The sequence below is a fragment of the Hibiscus syriacus genome, unplaced genomic scaffold (genome assembly GCF_006381635.1).
Source record: "Hibiscus syriacus cultivar Baekdansim isolate YM2019G1 unplaced genomic scaffold, ASM638163v2 tig00111404_pilon, whole genome shotgun sequence".
In the NCBI taxonomy this organism is placed as follows: Eukaryota; Viridiplantae; Streptophyta; class Magnoliopsida; order Malvales; family Malvaceae; genus Hibiscus; species Hibiscus syriacus.
This window is the reverse complement of record NW_024063084.1, coordinates 33,461-49,401: the sequence shown is the minus strand read 5'-3', so window position 1 is coordinate 49,401 and position 15,941 is coordinate 33,461. Positions and strand designations below refer to the sequence as shown.

Sequence of the window (15,941 nt, the reverse complement as noted above, 5' to 3'; positions counted from 1 at the left end):
GGCTATAAGAACTTAATGCATATATGTTTAGTTTGGTTTGAATTTTCTTATTTTTGCATCATTAGACATATATGACCAATTTACCATTTCACATTCGATATGAATATTGATTATGAAACTAATGACTAATCTCTCTTTTGATTGTGATCTTAGCAGCTTAATCTTATTATTAAATATATTGGCTAAATTTTTTAGAGTTTTTTTGATTTAACAAAAAGGGGAGAGAAAATGTATCATAGTAAGGGGGAGTAATTTTCAACTTTTCAAATTGATTTCAAAAATAAATTTTTAACAAATCTTAAAATTACTCAAGTGTTTTGTTATATCAAAAAGGAGGAGATTGTTGAAAATATTTTTATGTTTCGATATAACAAATTAAGTATAGATGAATTTTAAGATTTTACAAAGATTTTTATAAGTATATTCGATTCAATTAATCGAATATCAAATTATTACTCCAAGTCTTTCAAGATCAATTTCAAACCTTACTAAATGTGTAAAATTGTGTTTTATACTTAATATATTTTTGAAACAATTTTCACAAAGTATTTTGAACCGAAATCAAGCCTAAAATCAATTTTTCAAAGGGATGCACCGATGCACCAATCCATGCATCGATACACCAATGAATAAATTGAACATCGAATGCAGTTTATGCATCGATGCACTCTCCATGCATCGATGCACTCTCCATGCATCGATGCACTCTCCATGCATCGATGCACTCATGTTTTAATGAAAACATCAAATACATTTTATGTATCGATGCACACACCATGCATCAATGCACTTAGGCTTATTCAAAACATCGAATGCATTTTATGCATCGATGCACACTTAGTGCACCGATGCACTAAGTGTTCCAACGGTCAAAATATTTGAATTTTACACTTGATGCACCGATGCACCTTGTGTATGCATCGATGCACTGACGCTCCCAACTGATTTTATTAATATTTTCACACTTAAACGGCTCTATTGACTCCACTAATCATTCCCAACGTTCAGAATCAATTGAAGGAGTATTTAAATAAGCTTAGAAGTCATTGATCAACAATAAGAAACAAAAAAGAAGAAGAGAAGCTAGAGAATCAAAGAGAAAGCATCAAACCTCAAGTTTGATCATTTCAAGCCTAATTTCATTCAATATTAATTTTTCTTTCAAGAACATCATTTGTGATCTATTGTATTTATCTTTGAGTTTTCTTTCTTTGTTCTAGAATTGTGCAAACAATCTACCTTGTGAGGTTTTCTTGTAAGTTTGCGAAATTTGTGTATTTCTCTTTGAAAAAGAGTGTGCTCAAGAATTTGGGGTATAATTCTTGAGGGAGTTGTAAGGTTACTCTTTGTCCTGAAAAGAAATAACAAATTAGTAAATTTGTTGGAAAATCCTTAGTGTGGATAGCTAAGGTAGTGGACGTAGACTTTGGTTGAGAAAGTCGGACCACTCTAAATCGCTGTGCAAATCTTTTCAATTTTCTACAAAAGCTTCTACCAAAATTTTTATTGCCAATTCACCCCCTCTTGGCCAATTCCATCGATCGATTAACTCAACAACCAGAAATATCAATGGGACCTCAGCCCAGCCAAAGAAAATCTGTAAGTATCTAAACCAATAAGGAAAATACGTTTATCTGTATCTGCACGTTCTTTAGCATCATCTGGTAGTTCTATATTACTGAGCTTTCCGAAGCTCACTCTATTACTCACCATTGCAGGTTAAAAGAATTGTATCAGTGCAGCTATCGACTTCAGTAAAGGAGTTCCTTCGGCGTTGTTTGCAGAGTAAGATACATGTGATTAGGGGACATATAATTGTATTTTGTTTTATACTTGAGTCTGAAAATCTGTTTTATTTCTGCATACTGATTAATGATTTTATGAGTTTACATGTTTTGATAAAAAGTTTTAAATTTTCCGCTATTTTTACAGTGTGTCGCTCCGGTAACCCTAATGTGACACCTGAGATCAAATCAAATTATCCGCATCGATATGAGAGAGTTACACTATATATGTGACACAAATGTGTTTGAATTAACCGAGACAAATCCATAGCACTGAGAAAGTAAAGGAAAAAAACTATATACAAAATCATTTAATTATGATTTTGATAACAAACGTGTCATTTTAAAAAATATAATAACATGTCAATTAAATAAAATATTATTATAACTCCATCAATTGATGTTAAATATTTAACAATGTCAGTGATGTGACAAATGATTGATATAAAAGTATTTTTAGTCTGTAAAATTTATACTCTATTAACTGAGTCTTTAATTATAAATAATTTGATAAATTTAATAGTTTATATTTAAATTTTCATTATTTTTATTTTTTCTTCGTCTAAATTATTTATTCTTTTATAAAAAATATTATATTTTTCTATTACTTTCATGGTCTAATAAAAGTATAATATGAATTTTTTGTTTTAGGACGGAATGTAGTTATCTAATTATTGTTTTGATCCGATAGATTTATTTGATTTAACAATATAAAAAAATTAGATTAATGTAATTTTTATATATAAAAAATTACATTTATTGAATGTTTCAAATTACAATTAAATTGATAATGTATAACTTTTAAGGGATAAAATATTATTATAACAAGTCATTAGATGTTCGTTTCAATTTTGAAGGCGAATGATATGTTTATACAATATATTTAATTGAAAGATTTTTTATAACTTTTAAAAGAAAATGACATGTTTATTACTAAACTCATAATTAAGTGACTTGGGAATAGTGAGGTATGAGGAGGAGGAGGAATGCTTCATAGAGGACCTATCAAGGATTTAAATTACGATTACGGTTGTGTTTTCGGTTGTCATTGTGTTTATCGTGATTGCAACAATAACAATTACTATTGCAATCATTACAGGTATTACCACCCTATATGGTCGTAAAGTAAAACAGTTGAGCAACAGAGATATAAGATATTTCTCTTCTCCACTCTCCCTTTTGTGCTTTCTGATTTCCAAAATATAATCATCCATGATGTCCCTTCAGCATTACTACAAGATCCATTCTAGCTCCAAGAGTGTACTGCATAGTGATGCTCCAAGAGTTGAAGGTTTATCACTGAGAGCATTTTATGAGTTCGGATTCTCGAACTAGTTCAATTCATGCAGCTATCGAGATTTTCATGAAGTACATTATGGTACTTCTCGTGGTTCCTATGTCAAGTTGTATTTGACATAACTTTGTAAAACTGTCATGGTAAACTAGGTGATTTGCATATTACCACTATAAATTATTAGAGAATGCTCAAACACTAGACATAATCTACATTTATGGTTTACACTTTACTCCGCTAATCTAAGTTTCCTTTAGTTTCACCATCTTTTTAATCATATAACTATAGTTTTTCATCATAGATAATGGGTTCAATAATTGTTCGAGTTATAACAGCGTAGGATCAATTTGAGAATGACACTACTAAGTCGAATAGGGATTGTAAAATCATAATAATTGCCTTTGTTGTGTGTTGCCGATCAAGGAAGATGGCCACCAATATCAGATCAAATTTGAATCAGTTGAAGCTGAACCTGTTCTTTCACTTGAATGATTTTCCAAGTTTTCTGAGATCCGTGAGCTGCCGGTCCTCTATGCTTGTTATCTATTTGATTACTCTAATAAATGAGAGAGACACAATGGATCATTGAAAGGCAGAGTCGGTGAACACTGTATCATAATTAATCGGTTTTCTGTGTTGTTCCATTAATATTTTTGAGTTTTGCCTTGAGAATAAGAGAGAGAGAGAGAGAGAGAAAGCGAGAGAGAGAGTGGGAATACGCAAAATATAATCTAAATCCATAACAGAAATCACAAGGTACAAGAAAATAACAATATAAGATGAATGTCGACATAAAACAATACGAAGTGGAGTGAAGTATACGAGTACAGGGACTTGTAGCATATTTTAATGCTAATTTTTATAGTTTCCAAATCCATGAGGATCCCTAACTAGATTCCCATTGCAGTATAATTTTGGAACTAGGATTATTAACAATACACTGAAGAAGGAGCCTAGTTACCGAGGATATTTTTTTCTTCGTACACCAAGTTGGGGGTTTTGCCTTAACAATTCTACAATATTTTCTCAAAAAGGCTCAACTTGGGGGAGGGGACTTCATCATGGGATGTAACGTTCATCTGCAAAATACTGAGTTGGTAAATATAAACCATCCTCTTTAATCCTCTGTATTTGAACTATCCGGATTACAAACTAACAAGAAGCCTGCCAATAGCTATGATTGTTCAACGTTGCTAGTAATCGCATCGGGGCAAGATTGCGCTTGAAGAAGCTCTAACCGGTTGAATGGCGGTGCAAATTGCAGTATGTAATCCTCATCTAATGCCGGCAAAAGAAATCAGAACAATCAGTCATTATCCAAAACATCAGCTCCATCAGATTACTGAGACAATGAACTGCAAAACTTCCATGGTGCTCGATGTTGATTTACTCAATCATATAAACAACTATGCATTCCCATCAAAAACAACCGAAAGGGCTCAAGCAAATGTTGAAGGGGAAATGGAAGTTAGAATCTTACTCTCTTTGACTGTTCCGTAAAGCCAACACAATACCTCGTCGGCAAATGCCAGGCAGACTCCTCCCTAAAGAAAAGTTTTAAATAAGAGAGGAAGGTATTAATAGAACAATGAATCAATGAAATTCCAAAACGGGAAAAAAAAACAAGGTGCATGTATATAACCACAAAACTTTTGTTGCATGTCAGTAGCTCTTCACTATAACCGTGCAAAATATCATTTGGTTATACCAATGGGAATACAATTTTTGTTAAAAATAATCAACTTGTTAGATGCATTTGCTGTAATATATACCTGCCAGTAGTTCTTCATTTTCACTCGATGAGTGATGTCTTGGTTCTGAGTCTCTCGGTGCGTACAAGTCGCCCAGAATCATCCCTACATCAAACATGTCAACAGAAAACTTCATATGTAATTGAAAAAGATAAAAGCCTACTACAAACAACACCATGGAACTGAACACTGCTCAGGCATCGCTTTCTAGATAAATACAGCTCAATGTTTTTGGAGAAGAGAGAGTGCACGTGCTGAAACAGTTTATTGTTGTTTATCTCCTATATGTCAGAGCTAAACTTGTTATAGAACGAAGCGACCTTATAGCCAAACAAGTAAAGAAAGAGTGACATCTTAAGGCAGTTGAAGTTTAGCATGAAATACCAACAGGTATTACCTAAATCCAATAACAATATAAGGAACGCCTGCCAGGAATGATTGAATCTGTGACAATAAAACAACCAAGTTATTTTCTCCACAAATAAAGGCTAATTTGAAAGGGAAGAATGCCATTTCTCAATAAACCTTTTGAAAATGCCATTTCCAAAGAATTTCTGATAAAATAAACTAATGAAATAAGAATCTCAAAATAAGATATAATTTTCATGCAAAACTTCAAAGAAATATCCAGGCACAGCCAATAGTCCATTGGACAAAAAACCATACCCAGAACTTCAACAGTTTCTCTCTTTCATATCTTTCCTCTGTATGATAATCCAACTGCAAAGGCAGGGACACATTCATGAGTAACATAAGTAAAACTGTTACAATAATGAGAACGCAGCAAGTGAAGCATTGAGCATCACAAACTATTAAGTATCTCTATTTCATATCTTTACCTCACGACTTGTTTTCAACTCCACATAAAATCTTCTTCCCTCATCTGTTGAATCACAGCAATCCATTTCAGCACCCATCAGAATACGATGAGCACCTAATTTGGTTTTAATCACTGAACAGTATTCAACATTGGCATCAACATGATGTATCCCTTCGTCATCATCTCTTCTTGGATCTTCAGTGGCAAGGCTCTCAAAACAATACCCCCAATAACATCTAAATTAAAAAAAAAAAACCTCAAAATTGATGCAATTAGAACTTGAAGTAAATTAATTAAGCAATAAAAGAAATAACCAGGTCCGCATACCACCTCAACGCCTTTGATTCCTTCATGTTGCTGACCCATAGGGAAATGTAATAATAATAATGATGATGATGAGGGGGATGCTATAGAAGTTTTGGTACCTTCGACGATCCAACTCACTCTGTGGCCGCTCCGGCAGTTTATGCACGTCAAGATAGACAACACCATTCCGTTTGTGCACTCCCATTTCCCAAGGCTCATTTTTAATGTAAGCAGTAGCCATTATCTGCACGACAATAAGAGACATCCAATGAGATACATAAAAGAAGCGTCTTATCATCTATCAAATCCATAAATGAAAACTAGGATAAATGCCATCACTTATCAGTGAAAAAGATAAATGGTATTGAAGATGTTCATATAAGAATAAAAGACAGATGAACATAGATACTCTATGGTTGTGTAACATAAAAGAGTAAAAGAAAGATGAACATAGATTCTCTATGCTTGTGTAACATACAAGAGTAAAAGAAAGATGAACATAGATTCTCTATGCTTGTGTAACATACAAGAGTAAAAGACAGATGAACATAGATTCTCTATGCTTGTGTAATTCAAGTCATACAAAAGAAAAGAGAAGTGTGCATTCTTCCTACAGAAGCAATTACCTTATTAAGATTGTTGCGAAAAGTCTGCAAAATAATTAGGGAATACTGTTAGATGATATCCTTAATAAAAGCATTAAATGACAAATTCATAGGTCAACGAATATCATTTTCTATACCACAAAGTGAATGTTTTGAAGGGGGATACTTTTGTCTCTTATGCAAGCAAGAAGGTCACCAAAACCCTCAGAACCTAGTTCTGGTCCAGGAATCACAAGGTTGGCAGCATTGATTAGACCTCATACACAACACCAAAGAAATGTGTAAAAATTCGTAAGTACTTATATAATGTATCACCACAACAAGACAATTTCAACATGATCAATTTCCAATGTTTCACGAATAAACCATACCTTTTTTCTCGGTAAAAGTATCAAAACCTTGATTGAGATCAGCTCCAATCTCTTCAGTAATAAGTCGCTTAAAAAGCCTCTGACAATGCAAACAATAAAGGAACATACAAAATGAGCTGATGAGGAGGACAACAAGGACAATATAAGACCCACTGAAAAAATTGCTATGCTGATATCCATAAATATTACCAAGCTGCGGTCATCAAAGTAGACATCTCCACCTTCTACACGGCTATAGCAAGCAAGTTCACATGGCTGTCAAATTTCGTTACTACATTTAGCAAAAAGTAGCCCACAAAAAAATTACCTGACAAAATGTGTATGCGCATGTATACAGAAGTAAATAATTTACGCACTTTAAAGGGTATCTAAAGGCATAATATAACTCGAAACACACTATTGGCCATCTCAACAAGAAGAAGATAAAAATATACATAAACTAAATAAAACATGTGAAATACATAAACAAAATAAAACATGTGAAATATCCTGACAACCATCTTCACTATATCTAAAAGGGGAAATGATAATTCGAGAAAACAAATTTGCCTTATTTTAGTATATCAAACAATAATTATTTGATGGATCATTAAAGAAAAAGGAAAAAATACTCACTTCCTGAAAAGCAATGCATTTTCTAGACAATGTCTCTTCACTCTTTAAAAACTTCAACTCAGAAACAAAGCGTTCATCACGATGTCCATTAGCAAATTTGTTGCCATACCCATAACCTTGCCTCGGAGGATAACCAGGACGGCCAAGGATACCAGCACCTCTATCATTGTGCCAGCGACCACGTCCAAAACCTCCCCTGCCCGGGTTATAGTATTACGAATAACAGGCAATACTGCAAAAGAATAGTGATAAAGAAGATTGTCACCTTTTTAAGAAGGAAACAAACTCAATCAATGATCAACTCAATTATTCAGTGTATATTACAAGAATTGCAGGCACAGCTAATCCAAATATTCCTGCATAACATTGTCAAATTCTTTTTCTCACATTTCTTCAAATACAGCAATTAAATAGCTCATATTTTATTCTTGTGATCTTACAATTTAAAAACATTCAGTAAACAGATGAGAAGGAGTTCATAACATCTCCTATCAACTTGAATATTAAATTTAGCTGTTAATAGCTAGCTACCCGTTTTATTTTCATATATCGTGAACAAATCTCCTATACAAGGAATGGGTACACTTCCAAATCCCCAATTAAGTCCCAGAGTGACTGAATCTAATACAGAAACAATGAATTAAAGAATTACCAGGAATAGAGAAAGGGCTAGTGGCAGGGGTTTTACAGTACTCTTCATTATCAGACCCAAAAAGATCTTTTTCATCCTCTTCTTCATCCTCTTCGTAGACAAAAATACTCCTTTCAATATTCTCATTATAATCATAATTAGTGGTATTAACATTGGCTACTTCTTCTCCGTTTTCCTCTTCTCCTCCGCTGCTAGCGCTTCCACTGGCACTGCTGCTGTCGCCACCGCCGCTTCCGTTGGATGAAGAAGAAGCCGATGACGATGATGAAGCGGAGGATGAAGATGAAGACGAATGAGAGGAAGATGATTCGCGGGAACCGTCGCGGTTTTCGTTGTCATGGTCTTCTCCAAAGAGGTCGACATCTTGTTCCGAGAAATCCATGTCGGAGGAGACTGCGTTTTCGGTTGCCTTTGTTACTCTCTTTTTCTCCCCCAAAACAAAAGGAGCAACCCGAATTTCTTCTTTTCGATTATAACAGTTCCTTTTGTTGTCGACTCGGTGACAAATAATGCGAGTTGACTCAGTTCTATTATTTTATGAGAAAATCGCCTCAGTGACCAAAAAAAAGTTATAATATACGATTTTAACCAACTTTTTTTGGATTTGCCAAAATGACCAACAAAACGCAACGCGAAATAAAAATCGCAACGCGATCCCCAGAATCGCAAATCAGTTTCCAAAATCGCAACGCGATTCTTGAAAATCGCGATGCGATAGTACAAATTCGCATTGCGATTTTCAATAATCGCAACGCGAATATGAAAATCGCAACGCGAACACATAAATCGCAACGCGTATCCGTAAATCGCAACGTGTATCCGTAAATCGCAACGCGTATGGGTAAATCGCAATGCGTATCCGTATATCGCAACGCGTATCCGTAAATCGCAACGATAATACATAAAATCGCAACGCGTATCCGTAAATCGCAACGCGATATTTAAAGCGCCATTATAATCGCTACGCGTATTTTATTTTCAAATTACAAAAAGAATATTAAGACAAAATCCCGTAATCGCAACTCATAACCTAAAACCTAAAATCACAACTCAGTCCCATCTCCATCTCTCACTCTCTACGGCGAAGAAATCCGTCCCCATCTCCGAAGATTTCCGTCCCCATCTCCGGCGAAATCCCTCACAACCATTCACGGTCAGAAATCCCTCACAATATTCAGAAATGGAAAATCAACCTCCGAGGGTTAGTTTTTTTAATTATTTTTATTTTGAAATGTTTGCATTATTGTAGGTTTTTCATATTGAAACTGATGATAAGTTTACTGGTCATTTCAATAATAGATTAACCATTTCACTTAGATTTCATTTCGCGTTACGATTCTGTCGTTGCGATTTTCATTTCGCGTTGCTATTTCTCGTTGCGATTTTCAAGTTAGTATTTGTCTTTGTCTTTGTTCTGTCTTTTGGTTGAAGTAATGCAATCCATTCAAGTTTCAATTTGCAGAAGAGTCGCAACGAGATAAATGAAAATCGCAACGAGAGAATGACTGTCGCAACGAGAGAATCGCAACGCGAAATGAAAATCGCAACGAGAGAATCGCAACGCGAAACCAAAATCGCATTGCGATTTTCATTTCGCGTTGCGATTCTCTCGTTGCGATTTTCATTTCGCGTTGCGATTCTCTCGTTGCGATTGTCATCTCGCGTTGCGATTCTCTCGTTGCGATTTTCATTTCAACCAAAAGACAAAACAGTGTTGCAAATTTTAGTTTCAAGAATAAACTACTACTTTTTATGTTTATTGTTTTTGGTATATCTTCACAGTGTAGTTTTTGGTATATCTAACTTGGTATGTTTATTGTTTTTGTAGAAATTTTTTTCGGCTCAATTGACCTTGAGAATAAAGTCAGCCTGGCCACTACAATTGCAAAGAAGCTTTCACCTGCTCAAAGACAATTGTTTGAGGAAACCTGCTTCGGGCCATGGCTGAGAGTACAGCATCCGGGTGGAAATGCTAATTTGACCCATTTGTGGCTTCAGACCATGACATCAAATCTACCCGACAGTATACAACGTGGTGAGGAAGAGATATGGTTTCATTTTCCACCAGCGTATACTTGCTTTGGGCGGAAGGAGTTCTGCTTAATCACTGGTCTACGATTCGGACACGATGATGTAGGCCGGTACACTCGTCATATCGCCCGCCCATCATGGTTATCCGGGTTTTTCCGGATGAGTCAATGGAGAAGCCGAACCTACATGTCGACGACCTGAAGAAATTATTTAATAAGAAAGCTGGTTTCACTCGGATGGAAGACGTCGATGTTGTCCGAGTATGCCTTCTACTACTTGTGTATGCCGGCTTTTTAGGCAGAGAGGCCAGACAACCTATTCATCGGGAGCTAATAATATTGGTAGAGGACCTGAATGCATGGAATCTGTTTCCGTGGGGTTCGTATATATGGAAAGCTACCTGGACTAAGTTGTCGTCTGCCTTTGATGACCGCAAAAGTTTGCGGGGCGATGGGTCCAAATACACTTTGTCAGGCTTTGTTTGGGCCTTTAAGGTAAGAATTTCTATATAATGTTTCTAAAATTATAATTAATTATTTAACAATTACTAATTTTGTTATTATATTGTTTGTAGATTTGGATATTCGAGGCTTTCCCCAGCATGCGTACATATGCAATAAAAACGTCAAATGATATTCCCAGGGCTATTTCCTGGAAGAGGAAAACTCTGTTGGATTGGGAAGACTTAATACCATATGCCACAATAAATAATGTAAGTTAACACAAATACTTTCATATAATATATAAACAAGTTATTAATAGTAGACGTTTAACTTTGTTTGAGTTTTTATATTTTAGGAGGCCAACATTCCATTACAAAGACTGTCACCCACGGAGGAAGAGCTTGCCACTGATTGGTGGCAAGCTAGTCAGAGTTTTTTGATGGCACGGATGATGAGCAGCATCCACTTCCTCCAATTCGAGAGCCATCACCTCACCTAGAGCCATCACCCGATCGTGACGACTATACACCTCTAGAACGAGAGCCATCACCTATCCCGTCACATCATCGAGCCTCTTCTCCACCATCACCTCATGATAGGCGACCGGCAAAGATGCCACGACTCCTATCTCCCTGTTCTCCACCTCCACCTCAACGGGATGAGTCAAGGGAGTTACGTGATGAGGTCAATGCCTTGCGTGAGGAGATCGGTACTCTACGCGATAACGATGGTGCATGGCGTGTGGAGGTGTCAACTTTACGTGGTGAGGTTGCCGCTCTACGTGAGATGATAGTATCGTTGCAGAATGAGGTTCATACTCTACGCAACGAGGTAAGTTTAAGATTTTCCATATTTAACTTAATGATAAATTTACTCGTAATTTCACTTAGATTAGCCATTTCACTTAGATTGCTTAGTAAATTTATTCGGTTGCTGCCAATTCTGCTAAACTGTGTATTCTTTAACACTGTGAAATAGTATTTGTCTTTGTTTTGTCTTTTGGTTGAAAGTAAATTTGTTCGGTTGCTGCCAATTCTGCTAAACTGTGTATTCTTTAACACTGTGAAATATATTTGTCTTTGTTTTGTCTTTTGGTTGAAAGTAAATTTGTTCGGTTGCTGCCAATTCTGCTAAACTGTGTATTCTTTAACACTGTGAAATATATTTGTCTTTGTTTTGTCTTTTGGTTGAAAGTAAATTTGTTCGGTTGCTGCCAATTCTGCTAAACTGTGTATTCTTTAACACTGTGAAATAGTATTTGTCTTTGTTTTGTCTTTTGGTTGAAAGTAAATTTATCCATTCAAGTTTCAATTTGCAGAAGAAGAAATAGTTTACTTTCGCAACACGAAACTTAAAATCGCAACGCGAAACCAAAATCGCAACGCGAAATGAAAATCGCAACGACAGAATCGCAACGCGAAACCAAAATCGCAACGACAAGATCGCAACGCGAAACCAAAATCGCATTGCGATTTTCATTTCGCGTTGCGATTCTTTCGTTGCGATTTTCATTTCGCATTGCGATTCTGTCGTTGCGATTTTCATTTCGCGTTGCGATTTTGGTTTCGCGTTGCGATTTTAAGTTTCGTGTTGCGAAAGTAAACTATTTCTTCTTCTGCAAATTGAAACTTGAATGGATAAATTTACTTCAACCAATAGACAAAACAAATACTAACTTCAGGGTATTAGTTTGAAACATATTTTTCTTTGTTATCTGATGCATTTTGTGAACTATGATAGAATAATGACTTGGGTGAATACAATGCAAGTTTGAAACATATTTGTCTTTGTTTTCACTGTTTAAATATCATGTCTGTTTATTTACTGATTTTTGTATTTAATTATTTAGCGGCCCGATAGAGTGGATGCTTTACGTCGGGTTATGCTTGCACGACGGAGTTCACGCATCAGACAGCGTGCACGTGCTATTAAGTCTCCGTACACCCCAATAGTGCGAAGACACCGCAAGAAGAAGCCCGACTCGCCTGTCATCCCTCAAGAGTCCACTCCTATCGTTGAAGAGGCCCCCCATATCATTCCTCGAGAGTCCCCTCCCACCGTTCAAGAGGCCACTGTCATCATTGAAGAGGTCCCTCCCACCATTCAAGAGCCCGATTCACATGGCGTCATATGTAGGCTTCTTGAGAAACCCTCTGTCGTGCCGGACATGATGGATTCAAGTTGGCTCTCGTATGAGTTACCGGCCAGTACCATACCGGTATCTGAAGAGGAGAGGGAACAACTACCGGACACAATTTTGGATAACACCCTTTGGGCTAAGACCGCAGTTGATTTTTATCTACATGAGCGGAGCAAGGGGTGTTTCACTGACATATGCAAGCTCACCGATGATATCTTTTTGTTGCTTGAACGGCCTTGGTGGGGCGTATTATTAGGGGTCGAAGACAATGGCTATTTCGATGGGGGGGTAAGTCTTATCTTTTTTATATTTCAATTTGATTAATTTTTTTTTTAAATTTATGTAAGTCACTAATATATGTCTTTTTTTGTAAAACAGCATATCGATGCGTGGGTGACACGTCTTCTAATAATAAGAAAACTTAAGAAAAATAAAATATACGATATACAATAATGCCGACGTCTTTTCACGCCGTTCACTTGAAGAATGCACGAGATGAATCATTTGATTTGGGCAATGGACAAGCTAAACTTTATCCTGCATGGTGGGAGGTCGATAAGGTTAGTATTTATTTTAGATTGAGTTTAAAGGTTTTATGAAATAAGTGCGCAAATGAATGAATTATTACTTATGATTGCAGGTGTTTATCCCTGTTTTGGAACGTAAACATTGGATTCTCGTCGAGCTTCAGCTCCCATCCCTTAAGACAATAGTGTATGACAGCATGATAAATTACATATCATTGGCTGATTTAAGAGATGTTATTAAGGGATGGAGCTCTCATTTGGCTAAATTCTTGGATGCGATCAATTATTGGACTCGTTCTGGAAACAAGAAGCCAAAGAAGCTCAATATTACAGTTATTAGAGACGAGACCGCGCCACAACAAACGAGCGGAGCCAGAGGAGATTGTGGTCCTCTCGTATGCTTGGCGTTGGAGCGTTTGACGACGGGAAGCATCAAGTATCTACCTCCCACCGATAGAGATAAAGCTGCAGTAGGCTTGTGGTTTCGGCATTATATGGCTAAATCGATATATACGAGACGCTGCCTACCTGCATCCGCGTTATAAAAATGTCCATAAACAATTGGTAAGTTTATATACTTTTGGTTTGAAAATGTTTGGTTAAGTAACTAGAATTCAATAATTTGTAGAAAGTGTTGTCTGAACAAATGTTTGGTTTCTGCAGGTTAATCTCAGAAGTGAACTGCGTGAAAATGATGTCGAGCTGCAAAAGTTGATTCAATAGTTTAATTGATTGTTTTTTGATTGTTTAATTGATTTGTAAAAGTTGATTCAATAGTAGATGATCGGAAATAAGAATTATTGCTTATTTTTTGATTGTTTAATTGATTTGTAAAAGATGATTTGTAAAAGTTGATTTGTGTAATTGATGCGAACATAATTCTTATTTGTGCTTGTTTAATTGATTGAAATGTAATGGTTGATTTTGTTGATTTCAATCTGCATTATGTTGAAGGCAAAAATGACTATCGCAATGCGAAATGAAAATCGCAACGAGAGAATCGCAATGCGAAATGAAAATCGCAATGCGGAAATGAAAATCGCAATGCGTTTATAATTTCGCATTGCGATTATCTCGTTGCGATTTTCATTTCGCATTGCGATTTTCATTTCGCATTGCGATTCTTTCGTTGCGATTTTCATTTCGCATTGCGATTTTCATTTCGCATTGCGATTTCCATTTCGCATTGCGATTTTCATTTCGCATTGCGATTTTCATTTCGCATTGCGATTCTCTCGTTGCGATTTTCATTTCGCATTGCGATTTTCATTTCGCATTGCGATTCTCTCGTTGCGATTTTCATTTCCGCATTGCGATTTTCATGTTGGGATTTTCATTTCGCGTTGCGATTGTATTTTCCGTGTTGCGATAGTCAAATGCATGCCTAATAGTGATAACAACTGAATAACAAGAGTTGGTTAAGTCAAAATGGTTGGCCTGAGTCATTAATTCAACTGAAAATGTTAAAAGTTCACACATAAAATCCACATAATACAACGTTTGCATTTAAAAATCACCTAAGTTAACAGTCTCAAAAGGTGAAGCCAATCGTGATTGGGATTTAAAGATGATTGCCTTTTGCTTGACACCATATGAGCTTTGGATTTTGATGAGGATCCATATTTTGGTAGAGGAAAAGATGATTTTGATGGCACTGGTGATCCACATGTCAACCTTGTATGACCACTTTCCTTGCACCGACTACATGTCGATCTCTTCTTCTCTTCACCCTTAGACGGTATACGATCGTGACTTTTTGGTCGGCCAGGTAGCCTTCTGTCCATGGCTGGTGGCAAAACTGTTTGTAAGTCATCTGGTATGTCCCACTCAGAAGGATGTGGAATAGGGTAGACAATCTCGGCATAAGTCTGTCGATAAACTTCTGTAGTGTAGCAATCCATAGCGTATGCGCTTGAATCATCTTGGTTTAAATGAAGAGCAACTTTTATAACATGGCCACACGGATAACCAGATGTTGCCATTTCATACAACTACACGTCTTTGCATTTAGATCGACTAGCCCATTTAAGTTATTATCCAGTACTTGAAACAAAGTGTTTGAACATGGTTCAACTCTCCATGACGTTGACTTCACAACACGTTTCGTTATCTTTTTTTCAGTCCATGGTGTAACACGATGTTCCAATGTTCCTGTAAATTTAAATAAACAATACTTAGTAAAATATATAAATATGATAAGTTACGAATTCAAAGAAATAATACCTGCATGGTTTCTTTTCTTGTAGTACCACTGTTGAATAGAGGCTCGAAAAAACTCCATTAACATAGTAATGGGTAATTTCCGGGAATGACGACTTAGAGCGTTGATTGATTCTGCACTATTAGACGTCATGAAACCATATCTTGCTCCAAGTTGATGTACTCTTGACCATCTTTCAAACCCGACATCTTCTAGTGTTTGAGCACACTGAGGCAAAACACGTCTTAAACAATTTATATGCTTATTGAAATCCACTTCCCGATAAGCTTTTACAGCCTTCCAGTATGTCCATTTGTGCTTTTTTATACCAGCAGACCTTGATTTTAGATTTCTATACAAATGAACACCACAAAGTCCATGAAAAGCATCTGGGAAACACCT

General features: G+C 36.2%; 1 pseudogene; it reads right to left on the bottom strand.

The window, feature by feature from the left end:
- Positions 1-3,856: 3,856 nt before the first annotated feature.
- On the bottom strand, positions 3,857-8,648 carry LOC120162740 (annotated as a pseudogene).
- Positions 8,649-15,941: the final 7,293 nt, after the last annotated feature.